Below are 16854 nucleotides of genomic sequence, written 5' to 3'. Positions count from 1 at the left end.
AATAAGAATCTATATTATGTAAGTACATGTCGATAACTTGATTCAACCTCATGTTCACTGATGGAGTAAACGGTTATTAAAATGATGTCATTGATGTTACCGGTCGGCTTCAGGGGCATGCAGGGATCGCGCTCCCCATTGGTGCACCCGTCCATAGCCTGACAAGCCCACCAATGGCAGCGGCTCTGGGTGGAGGGTCACCCACATCCAAGATGGCGCCCCCAGGAACTGGGAGCGGGTGACCGCCAGGGAAGCAGCCTAGGTTGACCCTCGGGTTGAGGGGCCTGGGGGTGTCTGGCTGGGTCCCCCCTGGCCCACCTACAATGCCTACCCCGGGCCAGAGCAATGGCTGCTGAGAACAGCACGCAATTTTGGAAGAGGAGCGCCAAGCTGCCGGGGAGCATCCAGCCTGTGCGTGGAGCACAGCACCCTCCTCTGGACCCACTGCTCACCAAAAACTTCATTAAAGAGCGCTCAAAAGTCAATGCAGTTCCTCTGAAGAATAAGAAGGCCTCCAGTTTTCATGAGTTTGCCCGTAATACTAGTGATGCATGGGACATTGGTGATGATGAAGACTTTTCCTCAACTTCTTTCCAAACCCTGAACTCAAAGGTTACTTTGGCAACTGCAATCCAGGTGCTGGAAAACCACAGCAAGCTGAGGGTGAAAGCAGAACAGTCCCAGTCAACAACATCTGAAGTTCTTGCCAGCTACAAGGGCATAAAGTCCAGCAGTGATGCCCAATTGTCCAGAAACTCCAGTGATACATGCCTGAGGAACACTCTCCATAAACAGCAGCCGCTCCCTCTCTGACCCATCATGCCCCTCATTACCCAGATCTCAGACCAGAATGCTTCTGGGGCTCCCCCAATGACTGTCCAAGAGAAAACCCACCTAGAAAAGTTCCGTCAGCTTCTCTCCAACCACAACACTGACTTAGATGAACTGAGGAAGTGTGGCTGGCCAGGGGTTCCCAGGGAGGTTTGTCCTGTAACCTGGAGACTCCTGCCGGTGAGTTCTGCCTACCTTGTGGGGAAGTGTGAGCCTCACGCAGTCCTTCTTGCCTGATGAGGGCTATCTCCCCTCAAACACTGAGAGGAGGAATTTGACCCTGCAGAGGAAGTGGGAGGAGTATTTTGGCTTCATTGAGCAGTATGATGACTCTTGAAATGGGGAGCACCACCAGGACACCTACAGACAGATTCACATTGACATTCCAAGGACAAATCCTCTCATTCCACTGTTCCAGCAGCCACTTGTACAGGAGATCTTCGAAAGAATTCTATTTATTTGGGCCATCCAACACCCAGCTAGTGGGTATGTCCACAGAATTAATGTCCTGGTTACTCCGTTCTTTGTTGTCTTCCTCTCAGAATATGTGGGTAAGGAGCATGAGTATCAAATTGAACAAGCTATTGCTGTTTCTTATCTTTGATCTATTTGTTTGTTTTCCACCAGAGTGTAGCCAGTGCATATGTCTTACTAAAACAGAGATAGTGGCTTTGGAACACACAATTAAAAACCCTGTTTTAAAAGCAAAAAAAAAAAAAGTCATTTTAGTTGAGAGGGTATGGAGTTCTTACTGATAAAAGAACTGTTTCCTCTCTACCATCACCTTGGGAACACCAGAAAACCAAACATTAGATGTGCATTCATTTGTGTTATTCAATATTTTATCAGCTGTTTTCTTAGGATGCATTAAAGAAATAATAAACACCACTGCATTTTCCAGACTGTGCAAAGGCACTGATTACAAATTTAATACTGAGTGCGAGGTGCCAGGGATATATTCCAATTCATAATTTTGCCTTAATTTTTGAATAACTTGAAATCAAGATGATTATAGATAGATAGATACCTTATCTATATCTTTACTGTAAATATACTACACTTTATGAATGGATTTTGGGGGCTCTTCATGTAATGATTAATGGTTTGGTAATGCACCCTTTTTTTTTTACTTTTACTTTTAAAAGAGAATAGATTATTTAAGAAATATATATTGGATGTATCTTACTTTGCCAGCTCTAGGACAATAACTCACATGGTGTGGCTTAACAACAGGAATGTATTAGCTCATGGTTTCAGAGACTTGCTTGCTTTCTCCCAGGATCTGTAGGTTCTGCCTGGCCATCAGCCTTTGAGTTCCTTGGCTTTCCCATCACACGGCGATGTCCTCTCCTTTCTTTTTTGGGCTCAGTTGGCTTACAGCTTCTTCTCCTCCATAAAGCCTCTAAGAATAGGATTAAGACCCAACCTCATTCAGTTGGTCCACATCTTAACAAAAATAGTAACTTCAAAGGGATCTACTTAGAATAGATTCACATCCACAGGAATGGATTATGATTAAGAACAAGTTTGTTTGTTTGTTTTTTTCTTTTCCCTGGGATATGTAATTCAACCTTCCACAGAATATTAAGAGGAATAGAATTCCCCATTTCTTGCTAAGGGGACTTGTGTGATGATGGAGATAAAAAAATCAAACTTGTTGAGAAAAGCTACACTCAAGATGAATAAGTAAAATTGTCCTTCTGCCTGCTTTAGGGACTTAGGCAAAAAGAACAAGGTACAAAAAGTAGAGAGAAGAATAAAGCCCATTTTATTTTGCACTAATTATACATTTAACAAAAAAAATTAAGGAAAAATGAGGAGATGAAATTATTAATATTATCTTTTTAAAGTAAATGCTTTGTCTATGAAAGAACAAAATGTACACACTGGGCACAGGTATCCTATAATCCTTAGCCAATGTTGGGGCTATAAATTATGCAAGTACCCACATAACAAAGCAGCATGAAATTCAGGTATGTTTACAAAGGAATACTCACCCCAAGTGCTGGCAACTTGAAACTAAATAACTGATTAAAGTTGATTACTGGCAGATATAACTTCTTTAACTTTAAAGAGTGACATTTTGTGCAGCAATGCATGATATTCAAAAGCTACAATGAGTAAGCAGGCCAGATCTTAGTATTGCTCTCTAAACTACTTGAAGGTGAGTGCCCAAATCTGGTTTATCAGCTCCCTGAGCAGGTTGGCCCAGTAGGGTACGAAGTTGGTTATGGTTAATGTAATCATGGCTTCCAAGGGGGTGTGAAATTTGACAAGCCATGTGGTGCAGTGGTCATTACTGAAGTGGGTGGTTTGACTAGAAGCTGACTTTATGATTTTCATAATTTATATTTTCCTTGCTCCTGGAGCATCCTGAAACTTACCTTTTATATTATTTTTATTTCAATGATGAATTCTAAACTCAGTTAAAGATCTTCCTCCTAGCCCACATATTTTCCTCTCCTCTCCTTATCTTCTCCACTCCCCTACCCCTTTTCTTCCCCTCTCCTTTTCCCTTTCCATTTTGGTTTCCTTTTCTGTTTCTTTTCTTTGCTTTCTTTTTCTTTTTTCTTTTCCCTTTTCCCTTTTCCCTTTTTTTTTTTTTTTTTGAGAAAGGAGGCCAGAGTATTAACATAGCTTCTTTTTCAAGTATTAGGATGACTAGTTAATATTTCATTCTAGGAGTTTAGCATCGGAGCACTCACCAAGCAGAATTGATTAACTTTAACACAGCAACAATTCATCAAGAAAGTGGAATGTTATATTTCCCTTTAATAAAAATCTTTTCTTAATCTTCTGTTATTTCAATTCAATAACAAATCTCCATCTTGAGCAACCTTTTCCTTTCTAATCTTTCCTATATACTTAGACAGTATGTTGAAGAACATCGTAATATCTTACCATCAATTTTATGACTATTTTACACAAGGTCAGTCTTACATATCTATGAAATAACCTTCTTTTATTATTCTTACAGAGGAGACAGGCTCTGGTAGACTTTTAAACAATATTTAATTTGAACAGAATTACAGGGAATTCATTTTTAGGGAGATATAAATGCTTAAAATGGAAATGAGTTATATATATTCATAAACATTAGCAGGGTTATAATATTGGCTAGCAAAGACTGTAGGAAAGTCTTGATTATGTTCATAAAGATATCAGAGGAAAAGAAAATAGCCTTATGTTTGAGTTATATGCTTCTGCAGATCAGTATCCTCAATCAACATATAGGTTATGGAATACTTTAAAATTGTTTCTTTTTTCTGGGTTCTTATTTATATTTATAAGTATAGACTTCTTTTTCCTGTTTTCCCTGTCAAAGTAACTTACAGTCTCATAGGAATGTAGCAAATAGAACTGCCTCAGAGGCAAGGAAGTTTCCTTAATGTGGTATTAAAGCAACACAAGATAACACATTCCGTAAACTCTTCCAACTGCCAAGTCTCTCTTGCACTGCATCAAAAATGAGAAGTACACAGCAATTGTATTATTAATTACAAAGAATAAAACTACAATGGCTGAAATATAATACTATCACATCTTCAGGCAATTTTCCCTCAGATGAAATGATAGTAAAATTCAACTGGAGAATAAATTCCACACTAAGAAAGTTGGTTGTCCTAAAGTGAAAATATACATAGCATGACCACTACTTTATTGAAGCCATATGTTTGAGCGTTTGCCTACTCATGAAGGAGATAGCGGTGTTCAGGGGGACATTGCTGTGAATAAGATCTACGTTGAGGGGTGTTGAAGAAGCTGTAGATTTTCTATCCAAGGGAAGAATTTGGAAAACAATTTCCTGGCTGTCTATCAAAGTGAATATAATTGTTTTGATAAGCAATGGGTTGAAAGCTGTGGTGCCTTTGAAACACAGTCACACAGGTTAGTGTTTCTTTCTTGAACTCTTCCCTCAAGCTACACTGGTCACTGGTTGGAAAGCTCATAGCCAAGGTCTGATTGCTTTGTTTTTGGTCTATTCATAAAAATGCATTTATGAATTCATTTTTTAGCGAGTTGTTGGATCTTTTGAGTAAAGAGGCCAGCATCAAGTCAAGCAAAAGTCACTTCTTAATATTTTAGATCAAGTGTCATAAGTGTCCTTCCAATTCTACTGTTTAAGTTCCTTTTACAGAACAGTTTCTAAACCCTGGAAATATTGATATTTTGGGGCAGACAGGGCATTGTGGGGGAATGAGGCTTCACATTGTAGGATATTTAGCAGCATCTCTGGGTTCTGCCTACTAGATCCAGTATCACATCCTCATTGTTAAAATAATAAATGGCTCCAGACATTGTCAAGTGTCCCTGGAAGACAAAACTCATTCTTGGCTGAAAACCATTCTTTACAAAGCAAGTCAGCAGCTTTTGAATTTTGAAGTATGAGGGAAAACACTTACATTCTTTGTAATTAAAAAAAAATTTTACTTCCTATGAAATGTAGAACTAGTTAGGGACAGTGGGATTGAAGAAACAAAATATTGAACTGGATCCAATCATTCCCATGCTTAAAGCCCTGCAGTGGCTACTCAAGTCACAGAATATAAGATCCAATATTTTTACCATGGTCTATAAGAGTAAAATTTTTCACAATCTGGCCTCTGTTCTCACTTCACCCTGCACCATTTGCCCCTTGCTCTCTACAGCCACTCAGCCACTAGCTTTCTGAAAGACTACTTCTTGAACAAACCAAGCTTTTTCTTGCCTTAGGGCTTTTGCACAAGCTTTTCTTTCTTTCTGGAGTCTTCTTCACCTTGTTTGTGTACAGCTCCTTTTCCTCCTTGTCATTCAAATTTTAGCTTAAATGTCATCTCTTCATTAAAAAACTTTCTAACCATCCTATCTTGATAGCAAATCCCCATCCAAGCTACCTACTCTCTATTCCATTACTAGAATATTCCCCACAGCATCAACACTATCCGAAATGACACTGTTTATTCAGTTGTTTTTCTTTCTACCTTTCCCTTCTCCAACAACCTCTATTTCTTTTGAATATAAGCTCTATGAGGACAGAGGTCTTGACCATTTTGCTCACTGCATTATCCCCAGACCTAGAATGTGCCCAACACAGAACTGATAATTTATACATATTGGTTGACAGGGAACTATTTCAGTAAATAAATATTTAGGTTTGCTTGTAAGGCTTATTATTATAGAAGTCTCATCATGCCTTTCTTCTCCTTTTTTTAAAATGTTACCCTTGTCTAACTAAGGGCTCCTGGGGAAGAGGAAGAAAGAGAGCACCCCTCACAAATAAAGTGTTGGAGATATAGTTGTATTATATAATCTCAAGCCAATTAATGAAATCTAAGAGAGAGGGTTAAAACACAAATCTTATTCTTTTAGTTAAAACACACACAGAGGCTTCTAATTCCTTCACTAAGTGTCTTCTGAGATTTCAGATTTTAATGAAAGATAATTTTTAGCTGGTTCCTATTTTTATTTTCCAGAAATGAAAACATTTGGAAAGAAAATATCTAGATCTCCAAGCTTGAAAATATTTACTGATATTAAAAATACTTGCAAAGTGGTGTAGTAGATAAAAGTCCACAGAACTGGATTTCATTTGACAGTCCTGAGACTTTTTTCAGTGACTGCACAAAAGCATTAAATAGAAATGACCTAGGGATAGGTATTGGATCAATATGCACCAGTAAGTTTGCGAAATCAATTTTTTGCTCCTCAGATACTGGAAAATTGATATAACAAAAGCTGTGTAGCTCCTATTAACTGCCCAAAGTTACAGAAAAGTTATTATTTACATCTTTGAAACCATGGGGAAATAGCAGTAGCTCCAAAGTTAAGTGTGTAATATAGAAACCTTCCTTAGCAGAGTGAAGGTGCAACTAGAAGCCAAACAGATTTTATAAAAGTAAATAGTTACAAAAATTGATAGCTCTATATTTAGGTTCAGGTCCCTCCCCAACTCATGTCTTACCTCAGACATTAAGGATCTCAAGTATGCTTCTTAAGGTTTTTGATAGAATCCCTGCTAATAACCTTAGTAATTAACATTTCCTAGCATTTGTCATGTGCTAAATATTTTGTTAAGCAAATAACATTAAGTATGATGCCATAATATCAGAATGGGAGACTATTGGAATGTGCTCTGTGGCAAGCAACAGAAAACCTACAAAAAAGGGGCTTAAGCAAATGCAATTTTAAGTTTTTCCATATATCAAAAGTTCAGAAGTTTAGTGTCCAGGGATGGTGCATTTGCTCCATGGTGTATAAGAAATCCTCTGCCATCTTACTGTAAGTGTGCTTCCTCATGTACAATATAGCTGCTTCTAGTCCAGGTACTGTGTCTACACCAGAGACAAAGGGGGAAGCAGAAGAGAAATGGCTAAAATTGATTGCCTGGTGATTCTGCTCCTGGATAAGAAACTTTCTCAGAAGCCCCTCTCAAGGATTTCCTCATATATCTCAATGACTAACATCAAGCCAGGGAAAGTTGAATATTAACTTGGCACATTGATGCCAAAACGAATTGGGGTTTGCATATAAGGATAAAAGGGAGAATGGATATTGAGTAGTCAATTTGCTGCCACTGAGATTAACCAAGATAAAGTAACTTGTCAAAGTACATGGCAAATAAAAGGCCAACCTGAGTTTTGAATCAGGTCTGTCCAACTCCAAAGCACATGCTACATGTCTCTTGACCTCTGCTCAACTATTAACAAGTTGAGGAGGAATGATTGTTGATGTGTTTCTTTGTGATTCTAAAATTAATTTGCTTGACAAAAAATATAAAGTTTATTAAATTCAAACACACTTGTGAAATTGTGAAATATAATTTCATAATTTACCTTCTTTATACCAGTCAAGTTAGAAATAGAATATTTTGATTATGCCACTGATAACAAACCCATTATTAGAAATACATCTTATGAATTTTATATTGCATCTTGTTCTGCTATAACTGCTCATTTTTTCCTACCATTGTGTCCATAGGTATGGTTATGTATCCCAGAGGGAGAAGAGAAGGGAAAGGGAACAGAAAGATTGTTGTAGGAAAAAATGGCTGAAAACTTCTCAACCCTGTTGAGGGAGATGGATGTACATGCCCAGGAAGTGCAGCACACCACAAACAGTATAAATCTCAACATGCCTACTCCAAGACATATATGTGTGAAACTCTCTTCAAGCTCAAGGCCAAGAGAAAATAATGAAGGCAGAAAGAGAAAAAAGAACCATCACATAAAAGGGAAACTCAATAAGATCAGTGCTGATATCTCATCTGAAACCAAGAAGGCAATGGTATGACATAGTTAAGATACTAAAAGAAAAAACATTCAGCCAAGAATTCTTTATCCAGTAAAACTGGAATTCAAAAATGATGGAAATCAAAATATTCACAGATAAACAGAAATTAAGAGACTGTGTCACCAGGAAACCTGCCCTTCAAGAAATACTAAAGAGAGTTCTCTAAGCTGAAAGGAAAAAACAGGAGAGAGAGTTTGGAGGAGAGTGTAAGAACAACTACAAAGACAGAAGGAGAAATAAAAACATATGACATACATAAACTAAACCCAAAGAAAATATGGCTAATGTAAGTAATTCCTTGAGAATAATAACACTGAATGTTAATGGACTAAACTCACCAGTCAAGAGACACAGATTGGCAGAAAGGATAAGGAAATATGACCCGCCTATATGCTGTCCAAAAAAAAACCCACCTGAGACCTAGGGATTCAAGGAGGCTGAAAGTGAAAGACTGGAAAACAATCTTACAAGCGAACAATAACCAAAAAAGGGTGGGAGTAGCTATACTAATATTGGACAAAATAGACTTTAAATGCAAAAATATTGTAAGATATAAAGATGGACAGTATATATTAGTAAAAGGGGTAATCTTTCAAGAAGAAACAACAATTATAAATATTTATGCACCTAACCAGGGTGCCTCAAATATATGAGGCAAAGACTGGAAAAACTGAGGTGGAAAAATAGATGCCTCTACAGTTGTAGTGGAGGACTTTAATACACCATTATCACCATTAGACAGAACCTCTTGACAGACAATCAATAAAGAAACAACAACTTTGAATGATACAATAGAGGATATGGACCTAATAGACACATACAGAACACTACACCCAAATACAGTGGGATAAATTTTTCTTGAGTGCTCGTGGATCATTCTCCAAGATAGACTACATTCTAGGCCACAGAAAAATTCTCAATGAACTCAGAAAGATTGAAATTATGAAAAGTAATTTCTCTGACTACAATTGAATGAAGCTGGAAATCAGTAAAGAGCAGAGAACCAGATTAGACACAATGATATGGAAGTTAAACAACACACTCTTAGACAAACAGTGGGACAAGGAGGAAATTTTGAAAGAAATCAGTAATACCTTGAAATGAATGAAAATGACAGCTCAACATATCAAAACCTATGGGATGCAGCAAAAGCTGTACCAGGAGGGAAATTCATAGCCATAATGCATATATCAGGCAAGAAAAAAGAGCTAAAATTCAAGACATAATTGCACACCTGGAGGAATTAGAAAATTAACAACAAACTAACCCTAAAGCAAGTAGAGGGAAGGAAATAAAGATTAGAATTAAATGAAATAGAAAATAACAAAGCACTAGAAAAAATAAACAAAACTGAACACTGATTCTTCAAGAAGATCAATAGAATTGACAAACCCTTAGCTAGACTAACAAAGAAAAAGAGAGAGAAACTGCAAATATGAAAGATAAGAAATGAGGAAGGTTATATCACCACTGACTGCACAGAAATAAAGAGAACCATAAGAGGATACTTTGAAAAAATTATATGCCAACAAGTAGGACAATTTAGAAGAAATAGGCAAATTCCTAGAAACACACAAGCAGCCTACACTAATGAAAGCAGAAATTTATGAACTCAACAGACCAGTCACAAGTAAAGAGATAGAATCAGCCATTAAAAACCTACCAACTAAGAAGAGCCCAGGACCAGACAGCCTTACAGGTGACTGCTACTAAACATTCCAGTAAGAACTAACACTAATGCTGCTTAAACTCTTCCAAAAAACAGAAGTAGAAGGAACATTGCCTAACTCATTATATGATGCCAACATTCCCCTAATACCAAAGCCAAATGGAGATGCCATAAGAATTGGAAAACTACAGATCAATCTCTATAATGAACCTAGATTTTAAAATCCTTAACAAAATACTTCCTAATCATTTCAACAACACATCAAATAAATTGTATGCCATGACCAAGTTGATTTCATCCCGGGTATGCAAGAATGGTTCAAATAAGAAAATCTATCAATGTAATGCACCACATAAACAGATCTAAAGAAAAAAATTACACGATCATCTCTATAGACACAGAAGAAAAATTTGACAAAATACAGCACCCTTTCCTGGTAAAAATAGTGCAAAAGAATAGAAGGGAACTTTCTGAACATGATAAAGGGTATATATGAAAAACGAACAGCTAACATCACATACAATGGTGAAATCATAAAAAATCCCCCTCTAATAATCAGGAACAAGACAAGGATGCCCACTATCTCCATTTTCTATTTAACATTGTGTTAGAAGTACTTGCTTGAGCACTGAGGCAAGAAAAAATATAAAAGGCATCCAAATTTGAAAGGAAGAAGTGAAATTTTCACTATTCGCAGATGACATGATCCTCTACATAGAAAGCCCTGAAAAGTCTACAATAAAGATTCTAGAACTTATAAACAATTTCAGTAAAGTTGCAGGTTATATGATCAATGTATAAAAATCAGTAGCATTTCTGTGAACCCATAATGAGCAATCTGAGGAGGAAATCAAGAAAAAATACCATTTACAATAGTAGCTAAAAAAACCAAATACCTAGGAATAAATCTGACTAAAGATGTAAAAGACTTATATACAGAAAACTATACAATACTGTTAAAAGAAATCAAAGAAGACTGAAATAAATGGAAGAATATTCCCGCTTCATGGGTAGGAAGATTAAATATCATTAGATGTCTATCCTACCAAAATTAATCTACAGACTTAATGCAATCCCAATAAAACTCAGCACAGCATTTTTTACTGAATTGGAAAAACTATGAAATTTATTTGGAAGTACAAGAGGCACGGAATAACCAAAGACATAGCGAGAAAGAAAAATGAAATCAGAGGAATCACACAACCTGAATTTAAAACATACTATGTTCCGGCCCGTGGGACGGCAACGGAGACCCGAAACCTGCCGAGAAAGAATGGTGGGACAAGAGACACAAAGAATGACAGCAAGACAGGGTTCTGATCAAACTGCAACTTTATTAAAGGGGGCAAAGTATATATACCCTCGGGAGGGGGAGGAGCGGGGAGTGAGGTAGTGGAGGCTAAGGATTGGTTGTTGCTGTCGCGGGGGTGGGAGGCAGACCTTAGTTTCGTGCCTTGTGCCTGCTCACTATCTTATCAGCCTGGGCAGTGGTGGGAAGACAGAGAACAAAGAACTGAGGGGGAAGAAGAATGAGGAAGTAACAGGGCAGATTTGAGTTCTGCCATGATGTGGGACCCGCCATGTTGTGGTGAACTAATTATAGCTTACTCAAATAGGAAAGTTGGCTCCGCTCTGGTGGCCATGCTGCTGGCTCTGCTAAATTCGGTGTGTGCTCATTTTTACTGCCCCCAACATCTCCTCCCTTTTTCTTTTATTAGCACAGTATTTCTCGTACGGCTAGCTGAGGGAAGTAGAGGCCTCACTTCCCTGATGTAGATGGCTCTGATTTTTTGGGAAGGGGTGTTATTGAGTATGCAGTAAAGGCAGACAGAATGAGGGGGGTACTGTACCTGGTTTAGGTCGGAACCGCACCCAGTGGGCTGTTTCAGCTCACTCACACACGTGACCAGTCTTACCCGTCATGGGGAGGCATGGCAGCAAAAGGCCATGTCCCTGTCTTAGGTTGACTGTTAGGCCGGTTCAGTTGCCCGTCATTGGCTAGCCAGCCCAGCTCCCTAAGCAGTCAGAATGCTACCGACGCATCCCGCCTGTCTATGCAGGCCGAATGTGGTTGAAGCACCCTGCCTAGTGGCCTTAGCAAACAGAACGTACCCCTGTAACAATGAGGCATACTTCTCAGAGATCAGTTAGGTTGTGCTTACCTCTAACTGACTCCTGCAGTGCTGTGCCTGGCACTCAGCAGCTTATTGGCGGGGAGGATTCATCCAGGAAGGGAGACAGTCTGCATGGTCCATGGACACACCTTGATCAGCAAGGTGGAGCCGATGGTAATGTACCTGGATAGGCTTACCAAGAGTGGAGTCAATTTGGCCCTTAACTAACTGAATAATTCTTTTTACGGCCCAAGGTCCAAAAGACAATATGAGGAGTATAGTTATTAGTGGGCCCAATATGGGAAGAATATAAGGGAGGATTCCATTAAACCCCCAGGAGAAATTTCCTTGGGTTTCTCTTTCTCTTTTACGTTTTGCTAGCCCCTCCCTCACTTGGGCCATGTTATCTCTAATGAGGCCAGAATGATTAACAGAAAAACAACACTCTTCCCCTAAGGCTGCACAGAGCCCTCCCTCTTTAAGGAAGAGGAGGTCTAAACCTCTGTGATTTTGGAGCACTACTTCGGACAGGGAGTTAGGGATTTTTCTAAGTGGGAAATGGAGCTTTCCAGATGAGTTATGTCTTCGTCAACGGCTCTCCGGATAGAGGAGAGGGAAGTTTGTTGTGAGGTAAGGGCTGCGATCCCTGTCCCGGCTCCAGCAAGACCTAAAAGGGAAGCAATTGTAATAGCAGTGATAATTTCTCTTTTCTGTACATAGACTGGCGAGAAATAGTGTTGCCAGGAATCAAAGAATTGGTTATCATTATGAAAGTAAATGCGGGGAAGTATAATGGTAAGTACGCAAGTTTCTTTGGTATGATTAAGAGTTTGGATACTGAGGCATGGGGTGAGGCCAGTAGAGGAACACAGCCATTTTGTGTTATTATGGGGTATTAGGAACTGAGCAGTTGCTTCAGGGGTAGCGGTGAAATTGAAAAGAGTTTTCATGGAAGAAACGATAGTACCCCCGATCTTAGTGACGCAAAGCCCGCTCTTGAGAGACTGCCTGAATTGTCAGCCTTATTCTCATTTGATTCCAGCTACAGGAGGCACGATTGCTACTTGTGGAGGTTTGGTAAGAGGCATTGGTGGCTATAGCCTCATAGTATGGTGCCACGGAGGAGAAGCACAACCAACAATTTTTTGTGAGATTGGGGTTGGAAGATTTTAGAGAGAGGAATGTGGCATTAAGGAGGGCAATGAGCGGGTTATGCAGACTCAGTGAAGGTACGTCAGAGGAGACATTAGAGGAGATGCTACAACGAGAAATGTTAGGGTGAGTATAATGAGGCAATGGGTTGAGAACTGAATTAGGGCTGACTGGAATGGGGGACGGTGAGGAGATGGCTGGGTTTTTTCTTATAAGGAAGAAGGCACCAGCGTCACGCCCATTCATGTAGAGCCGTATTCCCCATGTGCGGCCAGCAAGCCATTGGACGTCACTGGGATTTTTTACTTGTAGGGTGACGTTGGTTTGCCGCGGGGAGAGTTGACGACTGAGTAACTTAAGGTTGGGGTCGTTATTCGGGGCTCCCTGCCATCCGACTGCCATAGACTCGCACCCCCAGGAGGGGCAATAATAGTGTGCAGGGTCATGGCAGGAAAGGGAGGAGGAGCCTGCTGAAGAAGGACAGATATAATAGCCTGAAATTGGAGGTCCCCCGGGGCCTGGGACAGCACCTCCCCCGCCGCCATAGCAGCCCTGTCCCTGGCATCCCGGGTAACAATCGGGACTTTGGCCTGTAAGGCGGCAAAGGTGAATAGAGAAGATAGGGGAGGTGGAGGTGACCTTGTATTGAAGTAATTTCTCCTGTTGCCAAAGGCTCAATGTCCAATTAAAAGGTTGGTGGTCAGGATTAGTGAATGTAATAGGGAGACAAAGGAGGAAAAGAGAGGTAGTTTTAAACAGAGAAAGGCTCACGGAACCCATTATGGGAGGAAGACAGCAAGGGAGATGAAGATGGAGACGAGAAGCAGAAAGGCGACAGCAAGGAGAATTCATTGGCCGAGGTTCCAGTCCTTTGGGGCGGTAGTGGCTAGGCAGATGGCAGAAAATACTGTTAAAAAGACAAAGGTTATGAGAAAGAAATAGAACAGAAATGGTTGCGAAGGGAGTGAGAGAAGCATTTGCGCTTTGATTGGAGATCACCCGGTCGCTGATTGAGGCGGGAGGCTTCTCCGAGGTGGGTTTGTGAGGACCGGGTCAGGCACGTCTGGTTGAGGCGGCGTGTTCTCTTATTGCAGGCTGTTGCAATGACAGGGGCTTCTTGCGATTCTTAAACGAGCTGTAAAAGAAAAGAGAAAGTTTTTTCTCAGGGGGAAATTATCTCCCTGGAAGAATTAGTTTGTGGTTGGGAAGACGGGGGGTTGACTTGTTTTATTAGTCTTTCTGGTAGCCAGCGAGGGCCGTTCCCTTTTTGATCGTATATGTAGGCGGAGCCTCGTCCCCAAATGATCATGGGGTCTGCCCGTTCCACTGTGATGTTAAAGGGTCACGCCACATGACTGTGGCCTGCTGCGTTTGAGAAGCAGGGTGCCAATGTCTATCGGCGGCAGATTGCCCATTTATATCCAAAGTAAGGAAATTGAGAACAAAGAGAGCGTGGTGCAGGAGGTCTTGGGGCCGCTGTTTGGAGAGGCCGAGCGAGCTCTCAGCCAGGCGGCTTAGAGCATTCTTTAGAGTGCGATGGGCACGCTCTATAATACCTTGGCCTTGGGGGTTATATGGTATGCCTGTAATATGATTAATCTGTAGCTGTTGGCAGAAGGTTTGAAAGTTCTTTCCGGTATATCCTGGTCCATTGTCTGTTTTAATAACTTTGGGTTGCCCTAAAATGGAGAAACAGTGTAGTAAATGGGATATAACATGTTTTGAGGCTTCCCCGGATTGCAAGCTAGCCAGGATGAAGCCGCTGTAAGTGTCTATGCAGACATGGATGTACTTTAGTTGCCCAAAACTAGTGAGGTGAGTAATATCCATTTGCCAGACTTCGTTTGGGATAAGTCCCCTGGGGTTAACTCCTAAGTGGGGGACTGGTAACTGGGTTACACAATTTTTACAGGTTTTAACAATTTCCCTAGCTTGTTCCCTAGTGATATTGAACTTTTGACGGAGTGTGTTTGCATTTAGGTGGTGTTGAGCGTGGGCTTGTGTGGCCAAGGTTAAAGGAGTAGAGAGGGCAAAGCATGTTAGCCGGGTGGCAGCGTCTGCCAATGCATTTCTTTGGCTAAAGGTCCCGGGAGGTTCTGGTGGGTGTGAAGATGTCCTATGAAAAATGGGTGTTGTCTTGCAAAAATGGCTTTCTGAATTTCAGAGAATAGTGGTACTGCATTGCTTGATGGCTTAATAAAGGGGGTTGTTTCTAACAAAGGCAGTGAGTGAGCTATGTATGCGCTGTCGGTGTACAAGTTAAATGACTGACTTGGGAGGTGAGAAAAGACCTGCAAAACTGCATAGAGTTCAACAAGTTGAGCTGAGGTGTAAGGGGAGGGCACAGAGAAAACCTGGTCTTGGATAACGTAGGCGGCGGTTCCATTTGCTGAGCCGTCAGTGAAAACCAGGAGAGCTGGGTTAATGGGTTTTTGTTTTGTGATTTTTGGAAAGGTGAACAGGTTTTTGCAAACTGAATTAATGGGTTAGCTGGGTAATGATTGTCAATGTTGCCTACAAAGGAGGAGCATGCTATGGCCCACTCATCGTCGGTTTGAAAAAGCCAATTGACCTGCTCTTGTGTGTATGGGACGATAAGGGAATCCGGGTCTTTGCCAGAGTTGGCGGCTGGTTTGTCTGGCCTTGGTTATGAGTGTAGCAATAAGAGAAAGATATGGTGAGAGCACCCGGGGAGGGGTAGCTGAAAGATGAATCCAAAGCAATGGGCGACCCTGCTTGTCTTGCTGGTCATGAGGGGACTGCCAAAAAACGCCTGTTGGTGTGTGAGTTGTAGCCAGCACTATAAATGTTAAAGGATGGCGATAGTCTATTTGATAGCAAGTTTGCATTTGGATGGCCTGATTTATGACCTCGAGCGCTTGTGCCGCCTCTATGGTTAAACTCCTATGAGAGGAGGGGTTGGTGTCTCCCTTTAAAATTTCATTGAGCGGAAGCAGCACTTCGGTAGGTACTCTGAGATAGGGGCAAAGTCACTGAATGTCCCCTAGGAGCTTTTGGAAATCGTGCAGCATTAGCAAATGGGAGGTTTGTAACTTAATGCGAGGGGTTAGGACCTGCTGATCCCAGAGTTCAAGCCCAAGGTATGAAAAGGGATTAGAGATCCTTTTGTGGTTCATAAATATGATGAATGGGTGTTCACGCGCTTGTGTGAGATGTGCCTCCCTCCAACCTTGTTACGACGTCGGCACATTACCCGTCTGACATGAAAAAAAAAAAAAAGAAAAAGAAAAGGGATTAGAAGTTTGTACTTTATTAGGGGCTATTGAGAGACCTCTTGCTGTTAGGTGTTTGAGAAGGCTTTGGTAGCAGGAATGAAGTTCAGTAGGGCATGACCCTGCCAGCAGGATATTATCCATATAATGGAGAATATAGATTTGTGGCCAGGCCTGCCTAACCGGATTAATGGTTGTAGCAACATATTTCTGGCACAAGGTGGGGCTGTTTGCCATTCCTTGCGGTAAGACTTTCCACTGAAATCTAGGCATAGGGCCCTGAAAGTTAATTTGGGGGACAGTGAAGGCAAAATGCTGTCTACCTCAGGATGAAGAGGTATTGAGAAAAAACAATCCTTCAAGTCTATAACGATTTTATGAAAGCTTGAAGGGATTGCGACTGGTGAAGGAAGGCCAGGCTGCAAAGCCCCCATAGGGATCATTGCTTTGTTAACGGCCCGTAAATCTTGTAATAGTCTCCATTTGCCAGATTTCTTTTTTATGACGAAAATAGGGGTGTTCCAGGGAGACTGTGTGGGCTCAATATGTCCCGCAGCAAGTTGTTCCTGTACTAACTCTATAGCTG

The 16854-nt window shown here is 40.8% G+C and overlaps 1 non-coding gene and 1 pseudogene across 1 annotated transcript; both read left to right on the top strand.

Annotated features, from left to right (window-relative positions):
• Positions 1-287: 287 nt before the first annotated feature.
• LOC101423156 (TBC1 domain family member 22B-like) lies at positions 288-1447 on the top strand (annotated as a pseudogene).
• Positions 1448-16155: 14708 nt separating this feature from the next.
• Positions 16156-16259, top strand: LOC131276612 (small nucleolar RNA U13). Its single transcript, XR_009184079.1, has one exon. It is a non-coding gene; the product is annotated as a small nucleolar RNA U13 (small nucleolar RNA).
• Positions 16260-16854: the final 595 nt, after the last annotated feature.

Source organism: Dasypus novemcinctus, chromosome 29 (genome assembly GCF_030445035.2).
Source record: "Dasypus novemcinctus isolate mDasNov1 chromosome 29, mDasNov1.1.hap2, whole genome shotgun sequence".
NCBI classification, from domain to species: Eukaryota; Metazoa; Chordata; class Mammalia; order Cingulata; family Dasypodidae; genus Dasypus; species Dasypus novemcinctus.
The sequence above is the reverse complement of the archived record's forward strand: the minus strand, read 5'-3'. Positions and strand labels throughout refer to the sequence as shown.